At 46.7% G+C, this 12,526-nt stretch overlaps 1 protein-coding gene across 2 annotated transcripts in view; it reads left to right on the top strand.

Moving 5' to 3' along the window:
- Positions 1 to 12,526, top strand: part of cdh11 (cadherin 11, type 2, OB-cadherin (osteoblast)) — a 63,186-nt gene that overhangs the window by 16,400 nt on the left and 34,260 nt on the right. The gene's annotated exons all lie outside the window — the stretch shown is intronic.

The following is a 12,526-nucleotide window of genomic DNA, read 5'->3' as shown; positions in this document are numbered from 1 at the left end:
CAATTAGACAATACACTGAACACACACACACACAGACGCACACACAGACAGGGAGAGCGAGGGAGAGTTTATGGCTAACAAACGACATGTGTGTGATGTAAATGCCGGGCCTTTTCTTCCTCTCAGTGTTTGTTCCTCCCGCTGATTCTTCCCGCTGCCATTCAACCTTTTCACCCTGAACATTAAGCAGCCAGAGAGGGCGATGAGGCCTGACAGGCTGCTTTTCTAGTGTAATGGGGTAAATGCTAATGCACGTCTTAAAACACGTCAAGAACTTCCTCTGCCTGGTTTTGGCTCATCCGGCTTGTTTACAACAACACACACACCGCCGCTGATTTAGGTGGAGGTGGAACATTTCAGATGATGGAAGATGATGTTCTGTCATTTTCAGGCAATTATCACATGGGGATGTCATTATACTCACTTTTGTTTCCAGGTAATGAGGTAACGATAACCCTTTAGCTGTGCGTGTGTGTGTGTGTGTGTGTGTGTGTGTGTGGTTGATGGCACAGAGAGAAGAAGAGAGATTTTAGTCACATTGAAGGGCTGGCATCTGTCTTTATCTCGCCTTTGGAGAAGCGACTCTTTCATCGATCCGCTCCGCGATGTTGTGAGCCAAACGAGCGCCGAGTTTAACAGAGTGACTTAAATCAAATGTTGGGCTTTGTTCCCTTTTAAAAGTCTCTTTCATTAACGCCGTCATTAATCTCACTCTGAAAAGGCGGACGGATGGCGGACGTTTGTGTTTTTCTTTACACCTGTTCCACTTTAAATCTTTCCCTCTCTCTCCCTATCATACACAACTCTCTCTCTCACACACACACACACACACACACATACACACACACACACACACACACGTCCGAACGCAGGGGCGTGACCTCTAGTTGTTGGCTATTACAGAATGTACACGCTGTCCACTTGCCGGACCGAATAAACCAGAGGAGAGCCGCCTCCAGCTCTGTTATACTGACCGTGGTGTTAAAGCTCAAAAAAAAACAAAACCCCAAGCAAACTAACAGCTGGAGGGATTCAGATGATTGCAAGAAGTGCAGGCGAGAAACACCACGATGGTTCCGGAAGGGTCTTCAGGTCGGCCAGGAAATTGCAGGAGAGAGTTGTTGAGATTCTTGAGAGCTGAAGTGAAGTGTGTGTCTCTGACAGGCTCAGACAAAGAGGAAGCAGAGGGTTTGTTGTCTTAATACATCAGTCTTTCATTTCTTGACGGTCAGAGTCTCGTTTCTGTACGTTTGAAGGTAGAGTTTATAGAGTACAGATCAGAGAGTGTGTGTGTGTGTGTGTGTCAGAATGCTCTTATCTGTTCTGTGGCTTGTTTTCGCTGTATCATTTTTGAATTTACGAGTTGCTTCTTGAAGTAAACAAACTGTGCCGTGTCCGTCTCTACGGACGCAAAGCAAACGGCGAATTCTCGTAACTTAAATGTAAAGGGAGGACTATACGGTTAAGGTCATCAGCTTAATGCCTGAAACAGAATTCAATTAGCTTGCAGAGCTTTAATACGATCTTTGTAGTCATTAAGGTCTTGAACGGCACCTCGGGGCGTCGCCATCTGCCCTCGCCCGTCCCTCCACTTGACAGAAATTAGCGAGGACGACGCCCGCGACTCAAACGCTTGTTTTCCGCCAAAGCGACTGAAGACGTCACGTCCACGGATTGAGTCTGGGTGAGATTGGTTTGACCCCTGGCCACGTCTCCAATCAACCTCCTACACCTCAATCGATCGCTGGAGAAGGGGCCTCGTTTCTAAAAAGGCTATAGATCCACGCGGGCCATCAGGCGACACGCTAGGACTAATGAACTAACGGCACCACACACACGCTCACACACACACACACACACACACTCACACACACACACACACACACACAGAGTTTTGCCTAAACATCTGTGAGCGAGGGACCAGGTGTTTACCCTCCTCACTGTCTCGCTCTTCCGTCTCCTCGTCCGGCCTCTCGGGGACAAACACCCGGCGTCTCAGAAGTGTGCGCCGTCTCTCTCTTCCACCCTCGCGTGTCTCTCTCTCTCTCTCTCTTTATCTCCGTCTCTCTGTTCCCCGCTGCTTCCCATCATCCCCCCGAGGCTGTTTAGAGGGGATCTGTGACAGATTCACACATCCTGCTCCCTGTGTGTGTGTGTGTGTGTGTGTGTGTGTGTAGCAGTAGAAGTGCGAGTGGTAATGACAGGCAGATGGGGTTATTCATCACTGGCCAAGTCTCTCCATCTATTTATCCATCTAAATAAAGCATTTGAATTAAACCTTCACGTCGTCTCCGAGCTCTTCCTCTTCGTCAGCCTTCAGCTGTCTCGACCTCCGCGTAGTCGCAGGTATTATACGTCTCCTGTTACCCTTTGCGTTCGTCTCTATGTTATTCACACTCGTTCTAAGTGAGAGTTTCAGCGGAATTCTTAAAAATGTAAAGCTGAAAATTAATTAGTCCATATGTGAGATCCATATGGGAAGGCATTAAAACCAATTACAGCCTCGTTTAGGAGTCCTCACTGCAACGCCCACACACACACACACACACACACACACACACACACACACACACACACACACTCAGTATTTGCAAGTGGGTCAGCTCTGCTTTGACCTCAACTATTCAGGCATACATTCACAACGCAGCGCCTGGAAGAATACAGCTACACACACACACAAAGATACACACCCATTGGGAAAACACACACACACGTGTACATAAACGCTGTAGGGCTGCCGCAGCGCCATTATTTTCCTGAAGTGGCTTTTCATTTCCATGGTTGAAGCTTGAGGGTGTGTGTGTGTGTGTATCTGTGTGTGTGTGTGTGTTTGTGTGTGTGTCGTGTGATTGCATGGTGCTGTGATGGGTGGGAGGTGCTTGACAAAGATTGTGACATAAACCATTTATAGTGCTGCGCATGTGTGTGTGAGTGAGTGTGAGCATGTGATTGCTGTTGACTTAAAATAAAATACTTCAGGTTAGTTTGGCACACACACACACATGTACACACACACACTGATTAGGAGAAGACGGAAGTCATGGGATTTTTGTAGAGTAGAATGGCAGAATGGGTTGTTGTGTTTGGATGTAAGGTTTATGGCTGTGTGTGTGTGTGTGTGTGTGTGTGTGTGTGTGTGTGTGTGTGTGTGTGTGCGTGCGTGCGTGTGTGTAGCTGTACTTGAAATTGAACTTGAGAAATTGCAACTACTGTGCATTTGCAAAGACAATGAGATCATGTGACTCACCAGATGTAACCTTTGTGTCAACTTGGCCAGGCAGAGCTCGGAGGTCTGACCCAGGTTCCGCTCCATTAAACGGTTCGGCGGTGAGGCAGGGGAATGCGAGCACGCGTTGTTCTGAGCCAGAAGAGAACAGAGAGCCGCACCAAAAAGATTATTTTGTCACTCAGCGTTCGTCCGCTCGATTGTTTGGATCTCGGTGAGACGAAACGCAGAAATCGATTAGAGGCGCGGCAGAATCACACAGAATCAGATTGACGACCGACGCAATTTCGCCCCGGGGCAGCACAAAGTGAGGTTTGGCAACTTTTGCATTTTCCACCGACTTAACGATTTAGAGTCAGAAGCGTTTGTCTACCAGAGCAGCAACCAAAAGTTTGTAACAGACAGAGAGAGAGAAGGAGAGAGAGAGATTCTCCACATTGTTGTTTTACCACTCCAGCAGCAGTTAAGTGTCTAATTGATTACGGTGACCCTTATTTTCTAAGTCCAGTCTCTTCATTGATCCGGTTACCGCCGCTCGCCTCCCTCCAAAGTGATTCTCTTCGTCATTACTGCCAGGACGAGAGCCACTTTTCTCCACCGGCCGCAAAAACAACTTTAATGGAAAACCTCAAGCAGCTCCTCAGCCATTCTTGGGGGCAGAGTAATAGAGGTCGATCGGAGGAGAAAGGATCCCAGGGTCGGCCAGATTAGTCTAGATTTAGGGTTTGGATTTAAAGCCCAAGTGGCAATTAAAGCCCAGGAGGACGAGCGAAGTGCCAAACTATTCTTCATGGTGGAGACCAGAGAGCCCAGATGCTTTGTTTTTATCGGACATAGTTTAGTTTCTCTACAATTACACATACAGAACATGCAAGACCACACACAACAAAATGGATGTAGTTCCATGTTTGGTATGTTCCAGGCTCTCTCTCGCTCTCTCTCTCTCTCTCTCCCCCTCTCTCTCCCTGTGTCTGTGTGCCCTTCAACCGAGCTCTTAACCTTTACCTGCTGACTGTGTCTCCTTTCCTAAATTAAAAGAATGCATCACATTACGCACACACATACGCGCCCAAGCACATACATGCTGGGCACAGACACACACACACACAGCCAACAATCCACCCACCTACCCACACACACACACACACACACACACACACACACACACACACACACACACACACACTACCACAGCACATCGTATTACCTACATAAGGACAACGCTATTGCAGCCAGCGCAGAGAAACTCAATAGGCTTTTAACATTCATTTAGCCCCGGACAGTACGGCTGACTATAGCTATACCAGCTAGATCTGATAGCACGGGGGGGCGGGGGTGGGGGGGTGTGTGTGCGGGGGGGCGACAGCGGCACCGGGCGGCAGTAGATCGCGGCTGACTTTACATTACCACCTCTTTATAGCGCCGACAGAGAGCGGCGGAAAGTGCTGAGAGGGGTAGAGAGCGATGAGACAGCACCAGAGGAAGCGGCGAAGAGAGAGGGGGGGGGGGGGAGAGAGAGAGATTAGATTGCCGTTCATTTGGCTTTGGCAGCACGGCTGACATTAGCGTGCTGCTTGTATCTGATATGGAATACCGGGAGAAACGGAGAGCGAGGTGCAGAGAGGCAGATAGAGGGAGAACAGGAAAACAAGCCCAGGGATGAGATAATTGTCTATAAATACGTGGCTTTAGTTTCCCCGCAGACAAAAACAAGCCGCGGCGGAGAAGGAGGAGAAGGAGGTTGTTTGTTTGTCGAGTTTAATTTGCTCTACCACAGTTTTTTGGCTCTGAATGAGAGACACACAGCTGTTCTGACCTCACCTACACCGGGTTAACACTGGGAAGTTTGATATTGGGGCAGGGCAAAGTTTACCAACCTGGTCTACTCCAGTTATGGGTGTACATTGAGTCTTTGGTTCGAAAAAGGGGGGAGGTAGGGAGATTGCACGGGAAGAGGGAGAGAGGGAAAGAGCAACCAAGAGAGAGAGAGAGAGAGAGAGATAAATGAACATCTATTAACGCCCCCTGTGTGTTGCAGGGAGGTGCTGCATGATAAAACAAACATCCTCCTATTTAAAGCACCCGCTCTCATATTTAACTCCTGCTCCAGTGTCAGACGTAATATTCTGTACGTACACACACACACACACACACACACACACACACGTGATTGACAGATAGAGGACAGGTGAAGAGCGACTGATGTGTGTGTTGGCAGGGTTACAGGGTATATGAGGTCATTCACATTCATCTCTTGTTTTGCGATGAAATGTATTTGTATTTGATTTAATGCCACCTGTTGGTACGGAGGTCAAAGGCTAAGATGTGTTGCTGCAGGCTTTCAAAAACAGTTAAATCAAGATAAGTTAAGTAAGTTTCAGATCAAGCTACTCTGTCTCCACCTCCTCCTCTTCCTCCTCCTCTTCCTTTCCACCATCACAGAGTAGAAATCCATACGGAGTTTTGCAGCGTCTCCTCTGCTCCCTCTCCTCCCCAGATGCCTTTTAGAGTTGTCATTGGAGAGTGACCTGCATTATCTATCTCTCTCTCTCTCTCTCTCTCTCTCTCCCTCCCTCTCTCTCTTCCTCTCCCTCTGTTCGGCTCTGTCTCTTTCTCTCTGACTGAGTGGAGATTTAGATAAGAGACTCTGAGCTGCAAGAGAGCAGCACCTGAATACCAAGAGACCAGAAACCAAAGCGAGGGAGGGAGAGCAGAGGGCTTTAGGTTCACAGGCAGTTGAGCGGGAGACACGCGTGTTCTACACCTTATTTCTTTTTTTATATGAATTTAAAAGGCGGATGATGTGTGAGGTTTTTTTTTTTGGCACAAAAGTATGAAAGGAAAAGCAGGAATCACACACACACACAAAAGCACTTTGAGCGGAGGCAGCGATTAACAGTTATTATGTGTTATTAGCTGCAGTGTGCAAATAGAGGTGGCATGTGTTTGTGTGTGTGTGTGGGGGGGGGAGAGAGAGAGAGAGAGAGTTGAGTGACGGCGTTATCTCTGTCTCCATGAGTCTGTCTTTCTTTTTGTTTGCGAGGTGAGAATGTGTATGGTGAAGGGGTGGGGCTTATCTTTATCTGCCACACACACACACACACACACACACACCATATGAAGTGTCCCCAGGTGATCGATGAGGTGGTGATGGAAATGTCATCTGCTGCTAATACATTTATCATGGCTCATCTGGCCCCATGAATCTCTCTCCTTTTCTCTTCTCCATCATTCTCGCTCTTTTACCTGAGGATCGTTTGAACGCGGTGATTCATGTGGACGGGCGGCGCTCTGGCGCAGCAGGAGGCAGATTGGCCGCGCAGGCGTCCAGCCTTCTGATTGGACTCATTAATTACTGAGCAGGACAAACGATAGCCTGTGTTTACACGGAGCCCGTGTGGTGTTTGTGGTAAACAGGAAGCTGTGCGAATCCAAGAACGCCAATCAACTCACAAAGCACATTCACTCTCTGTCATAACGTCTCTATGGAGGATCTCATCAACCATTCAGTAATGTTTAAGTAGAAAATAAAGCTAAATAACCTCCTATAAAGAAACGTTTATACTGATACTGTGCGATAAATGGAACTAAGTTAATAAACCTTAATTATTTATATTTTAATAGGATTTCAGATTATCAATAATTTCACAATAATCAATAACATGTCAACTGCTTGTTCTATAATCTTAGAATTGTGATTTGGGAGTTTTGTAGTTTTTGGTTTTTATTTTGAAAAATGTTGATTTCTTTTGCTCTTTAAATCAATCAATCAGTGTGTGACTGCTGGCTGAACCGTTACACGAGAAAGTGTGTGTGTTATATAACCACAAACTCTAAATGAAAATCATAGACGTGAGCTGAGGGACACACACACACATACACACACACACACACACACACACACACACACACACACACACACACACACTGAACATATAAAAATCCTATTTATTCCTCATTCATCATTTTTCTTTGCTCTCTCTCTCACACACACACACTCCCTGTCAGTTATAAGAGCGTTCCTCCTTTCTCTCTCTCTCTCCAAGTCAACATGTCAACAATGATATGTCTCACACACGCCATCGTCATGTTTGTGCAAAGCGCTTTTCTGTGTATGTAGATGTGTGTGTACTCTGTGTGTGTGTGTGTGTGTGTGTGTGTGTGTGTTTGCAGCTACTTACGGATTCTGTTTATGATTTTCTCTGACAGTTTTTTAAGGATTTCATATTCTATCCATGTTCTTGTGTGAGTGTGTGTTTGTTTGTGTGTGTGTGTGTGTGTGTAGGCTTACATGTACATGTTCAGAAATGCAGAGGAAAGCCAGTGGTGTTTTGTATGATCCTTTATATGAAGACAGGCTTGTTTGCCAGCATATGAATATGTATACGTGGGTATGTAGGAGTTTGCATACTGCATGCCGGTCTTAGTGTGTATCTTGTACTTGTTTAGTGTGTGTGTGTGTGTGTGTGTGTTTGTGTATCCCAGAAATTGAAGTAAAGTGGCTGCCTGCCAGCTTCAGATGTTAAAGTTTGTGCTTTTCCGTCTCTCTCTCTCTCTCTGTTTACACTCCAGCTGACATATTCCTGTGAATGTGATTCGCATCCGTCTCCACTCTGAAGTAATCACGGTGTGTTTCTTTTGAACCGGCTGCTCCAGAAACGCAACCACACATTTTAGCATTTATGCACGAGGAAAAGAGAGAGAAGCAGCGTTTTAATGACGCGTGAGGAGGAGCAAAGCAAAAGCAGATGATGCCCGTGAACCCAGATGAGCCGCGGCAAATTATTTTCTGTTTAATCCGTGAAGCATCCTCTTCAAAACCTGTTCTCCTTGAAACCTGAAAGGAAGCTGAGGTTGCGTTTTTGTGTGTTTTAGTTATGCGGCGACAAAAGGGCTAAATCAGTGATATGTACTGCTGTGAAGGGACGGAACAGAGAGAAGCTGCAGATGACTGGATGAAGCCCAGAGGAGCTAATAAAAGCATCTTACCTCTTTACTGTAAAGCAGCGCGCCAGATTATAACAACATCACACAGTTTTACATTATCTCACTGATTTACAAACGTGGGCAGCTTTGAGTTTTTGTTTTTTGGTTGAGATGAGCAACTTCGCCTCTCCGCAGGGACAGAACAGAATCGATGTGGGACGAAACATAATGAGCTAAAATGCACAGAAAGTATCGAGAATTAACAATGCTGATGATTCGCACTTTCCAGCCCCAGACTCCAAATCTTTGTTGCTCTACGGATTTTGTGATCTAACGGCATAATTAGCAGGTGTCCACTGTAACAGCGCCGCCTACTGTTAGAGCTCTGCCTACTGTAACAGCTCCTTCTACTGTAAGAGCTTCGCCTACTGTAAGTGCTCCTCCTACTGTAAGAGCTCCTCCTACTGTTAGAGCTCCTCCCACTGTAAGAGCTCCTCCTCCTGTAAGAGCTCCTCCTCCTGTAAGAGCTCCTCCTCCTGTTAGAGCTCCTCCCACTGTAAGAGCTCCTCCTCCTGTAAGAGCTCCTCCTCCTGTTAGAGCTCCTCCTCCTGTTAGAGCTCCTCCTACTGTAAGAACTCTGCCTTATGTAGTGATGAAGGAGGGAAAGAGTTTCTCCATCTTGTCAAGATTCAAACCTTCTTGGCCCTCGACCTTCATCCTGACCTTGCTCTTGTACTTTGCTTTGTCCTGAAGATTATTATAATGTTCCAATTCCATGCAAAACTCAAAACGTTTCAGTAAAAGAAGAGTGGAGTGATACGGATCTCGGCTCATTTAATAGCATCCAATTGATGCTTGAAGCCTGAAAACGAAACAATTTTCATGTAACAATTCAAAAGAAAAGGCTAATAGAATTAAAGTTGTAGACAGACAGCAATTTAGTGTTCTCACTGTCGCTCTCGCCGGCTTATGTAACCACATAAGTGCCTTTTTTCTTGTAGCATCTGGCACTGAATCAGGCTTATTTTCACATGAACAAGTGGAAAAATACAACCGTCTGGCCTGAGCAGCACTATTGTGGGAGCTTGGACGTCTCGAGCTCAAGGGCAACAAAAAATAAATTATAAAAAACAGTGCTGGTCTCGCTTCTAGCCAATCCCTCGTAAAGTAACGCTGGCGCCTGCACCTGCTTTTATTTTAGACTCAGCAGTGAGTCAGAGAGGAGGTGAGAGGAAGAGGAGGAGGGCCGGAGGAGGTAAAGGATGCTCAGCTGTAAACATGTGTGCGCTGAAAATAAAATGTGGAGAGGTGTTGGATAAGAGCAACGTGTGACTGAGGAAGATGAAGGTTCTTAGCTCGGTGCCAGATCCCCTTCAGACGCCCACGCTCTTAACCCGCCGCTCAGTCCTGCTGGAGTCGCCACGTTCCCCCCCGCAGATGCTTGGCAACACGAGCGTGCGTGTGTATGGGACTCGTGCACGGAATAGCGGCGACCGAACACGGTGCGAGTGTGTGCACATGCATGCGAATAGACCACAAAGAGATCACACGTTAAATGGATTTTCTGTGTGTTTGTGTTTGCATGGATGACACTGACACTGCTGGCATCCACCAGTCCCTGCCACCGCCCTGCTTGTATGGGTGTAGGTGTGTGTGTGTGCTTTTGCGCGTGTGTGTGTGGCTACCAGCTGCGCCGAGCCACATAGCTGCTGTCACATCCTGCTTGCATCATTTCACCGCAGTCACACTGAGAACATCGAACTCGGGAACACATGCTCACACTTACGGTCACATATTCGCCGCCACTTTATGCGCACAATCACTTTCTCACACTGCCATGTAATGTTGTATAATGTTGTGAGTGGTGTTTTGTAGCTCTTTCGGTCATGTATGATCTCTAAACTGTGGACAGAGAGGATTTGTGGTCCAGGACTCCTGTGGATGACAGAGGATAAGTTCTGGGTCTCAAACTGCGGTTCAGGGCCTTTGAGATGTCACCCCGTTCATCCCATGAAGGTCGTCTGTTCTGCGGGCCTGTAAAGTCAGCAGTGCAAGTAGTTAGAGCGGCCAAAACTTCTAAATCTTCTAATTTAAACTGCAGTCATGACCTTTAACCTTGTAATCCACAGGAATGCAGTGTGTGTTGATGTTTTGATCCTAGAACGCTGATTTGGATGCGAGCTGTAATCATCAGACTCCAATGTTTCTCATGGATGATTCACTGCTGATGTGTGTGTGTGTCTGTGTGTGATGAAGCCCGTCCGTATCCTTAAACGACCTTGATCCTTGCATCTCCGTCCTGTATCATTTCATATCTGCTGTCCTGTTCTGTTAACTAGAACAGAATCAGCAACACATACAACATTTCCTAACACCGCAGGAATATTCAGTGTCTTGCGTTACGAAATGAAAGCTGAGGATGCAGAGTTTAGCGAGGCTGTGCCGTGTCTTTTCTGTGCGGCGTGATGACACATCCGACGTTGCTTTTAATAGCACACTTGGTAGAAAAGAACATATTTGCACAGCGATGCCTTCAGAGCTCCGGCCTGATCCTTCATCAGCTGGGAAACATTAACCATAATAGATCAATAGAAAATATCACTCTGTGGAAGCATGTGTGTATGCGGCGCAGTCACATATGTATGCAGCTGTTTGGGCGGCAAAGCCAGCGATCGATCCAGGCATCTTTAATCATGCGTAGCGCATTTTCACACTAGAGCCAATTCAGACCGTGCTTTATAGTATTGACAATATCGTCTCACGGTCCCTCGCAAATACCACAACACAGTGAAACCCCCAACTCCCCGCCCCCTCACCCCCGCATAACGAGCTGTCATTTTCTGCTTGAAATGAGCTCGCTCCTCTCTAAATACAAAGCGGGCCGATTCAGCTGCAGCGCCGTTCTAACGATCGCTCCACGCCGATTGGTTTGATTGTCGCTCATGTCAACGCCGTGATCAGGGTACAGTCTCAGAAAAGAAAACACATCATTTTTTAAAAGAGGTCTGAACAACACGTCTAGGTCAACACGTGTTGCCGTAGAGACGATGATGAAATCCATTTCTCTCGCCTCTTAACAAGTTGAAAGGTGTCAGTCTGCAGGGCGAAGTGGCAGTAATGATGGAATCAGAGTAATTGGTGTTCCCTGCTTGAGGACATATGAGAAACAGACTTTGTTCAAATGCTCTTTGGGGTGTTTGAAGCAGGTGTACCAAACGTGTCATAATGACAAACTAATCCTGTTATTATTAATAGAGTTTTAGGGAAAATCAAGGGTGAATATAACTCTATATCCAGGTGCAGCAGGGAAAGAAAAATGGATTCTGTTGTTACATTTGTTCACAGCATGAACAAGTGCTGGTAAATTTGCACAACACGCCAGTATTCCCCCCCAAAATCCATGAGACATTGTTTTGAGAACCCTTTACCTTGTGTCAGTCCTGTGTGTCAGATTCCCAGTGCTCCCACATCTGTGTGATAATGGATCCTGGTACTCCACATGCTGGAAATAGACATCAGAGGCTGTTAGAACATTAGTATTTACCGCTTTCTCACAGCTGTGTCATTATCAGACCTGCACAGTTCTTTCAATTCTCAGTAAAGAAATAAGTCTTTAAGCCCTCTTTTAGTCGGATCCTTGGTCTTAAAATTTGGAGCGGCCAAGCTAACGCTGCTGAACTGAAGCTCGTTACGCCGATCTTTTGTCCCTCTAATGGTGTGAAGGTTAATTGATCCAGACTCGGGCTCCTCGCAGCTGTGTGATCTTTTGCCGCACATTTAAGGGCTCGGATAACACAAATGTGGCACCGGAGATAGAGGCGGGTGTTAGCCTTTTGATATTTAGCCATAATAGCATTATGAAACCTGGCTCTCACCGTGTTTCTGCTTTATTCCTCCTCTCATGTTCCATCACGCCCACAAAATTACAAGATAGAGAGGAACCCGACCTTTAAATAAGTGGAAACTTTTATCTGTTCTACCCTTATTTACCCTGCGGCGGGTTTGCGGATCCCGAGCCCTTGTTTTGCGTTCTCACTCAGGAGCTCAGTGGTGCTGCGGGCCACCGAGCGGCCGCGCTGGGACAGTCTGAGGTTAAGTGCCTGACTCGAGGGCCTGGTACTTGTAGTTACAGACGGAGGCGGGGAGGCAGGAGCGCTCACTCTTCATCTCCCCCTGCCCGGTAACACTTCAGGTGATGTGGGAGTGCGTTTTGAAACATGAAACCCGGTGGCTTAAATTACAAATTTCTTCATCGTCTAATCTTCCGTCCCTATACAGCGTTCTTTTGGATCAGGACCCAGCTCACTCATTCTCACTCCCATGACCAAAGAGTCTTGGCTTGTCTGCAACAAGCCTGCGTAATAGCAATATTTA

Source organism: Genypterus blacodes, unplaced genomic scaffold (genome assembly GCF_046128005.1).
Source record: "Genypterus blacodes isolate CSIRO-AG114 ecotype Tasmania unplaced genomic scaffold, CSIRO-AGI_Gbla_v1 ptg000105l_1, whole genome shotgun sequence".
In the NCBI taxonomy this organism is placed as follows: domain Eukaryota; kingdom Metazoa; phylum Chordata; class Actinopteri; order Ophidiiformes; family Ophidiidae; genus Genypterus; species Genypterus blacodes.
Note: the sequence above shows the minus strand (reverse complement) of the source record. Positions and strands in the feature narration are given on the sequence as shown.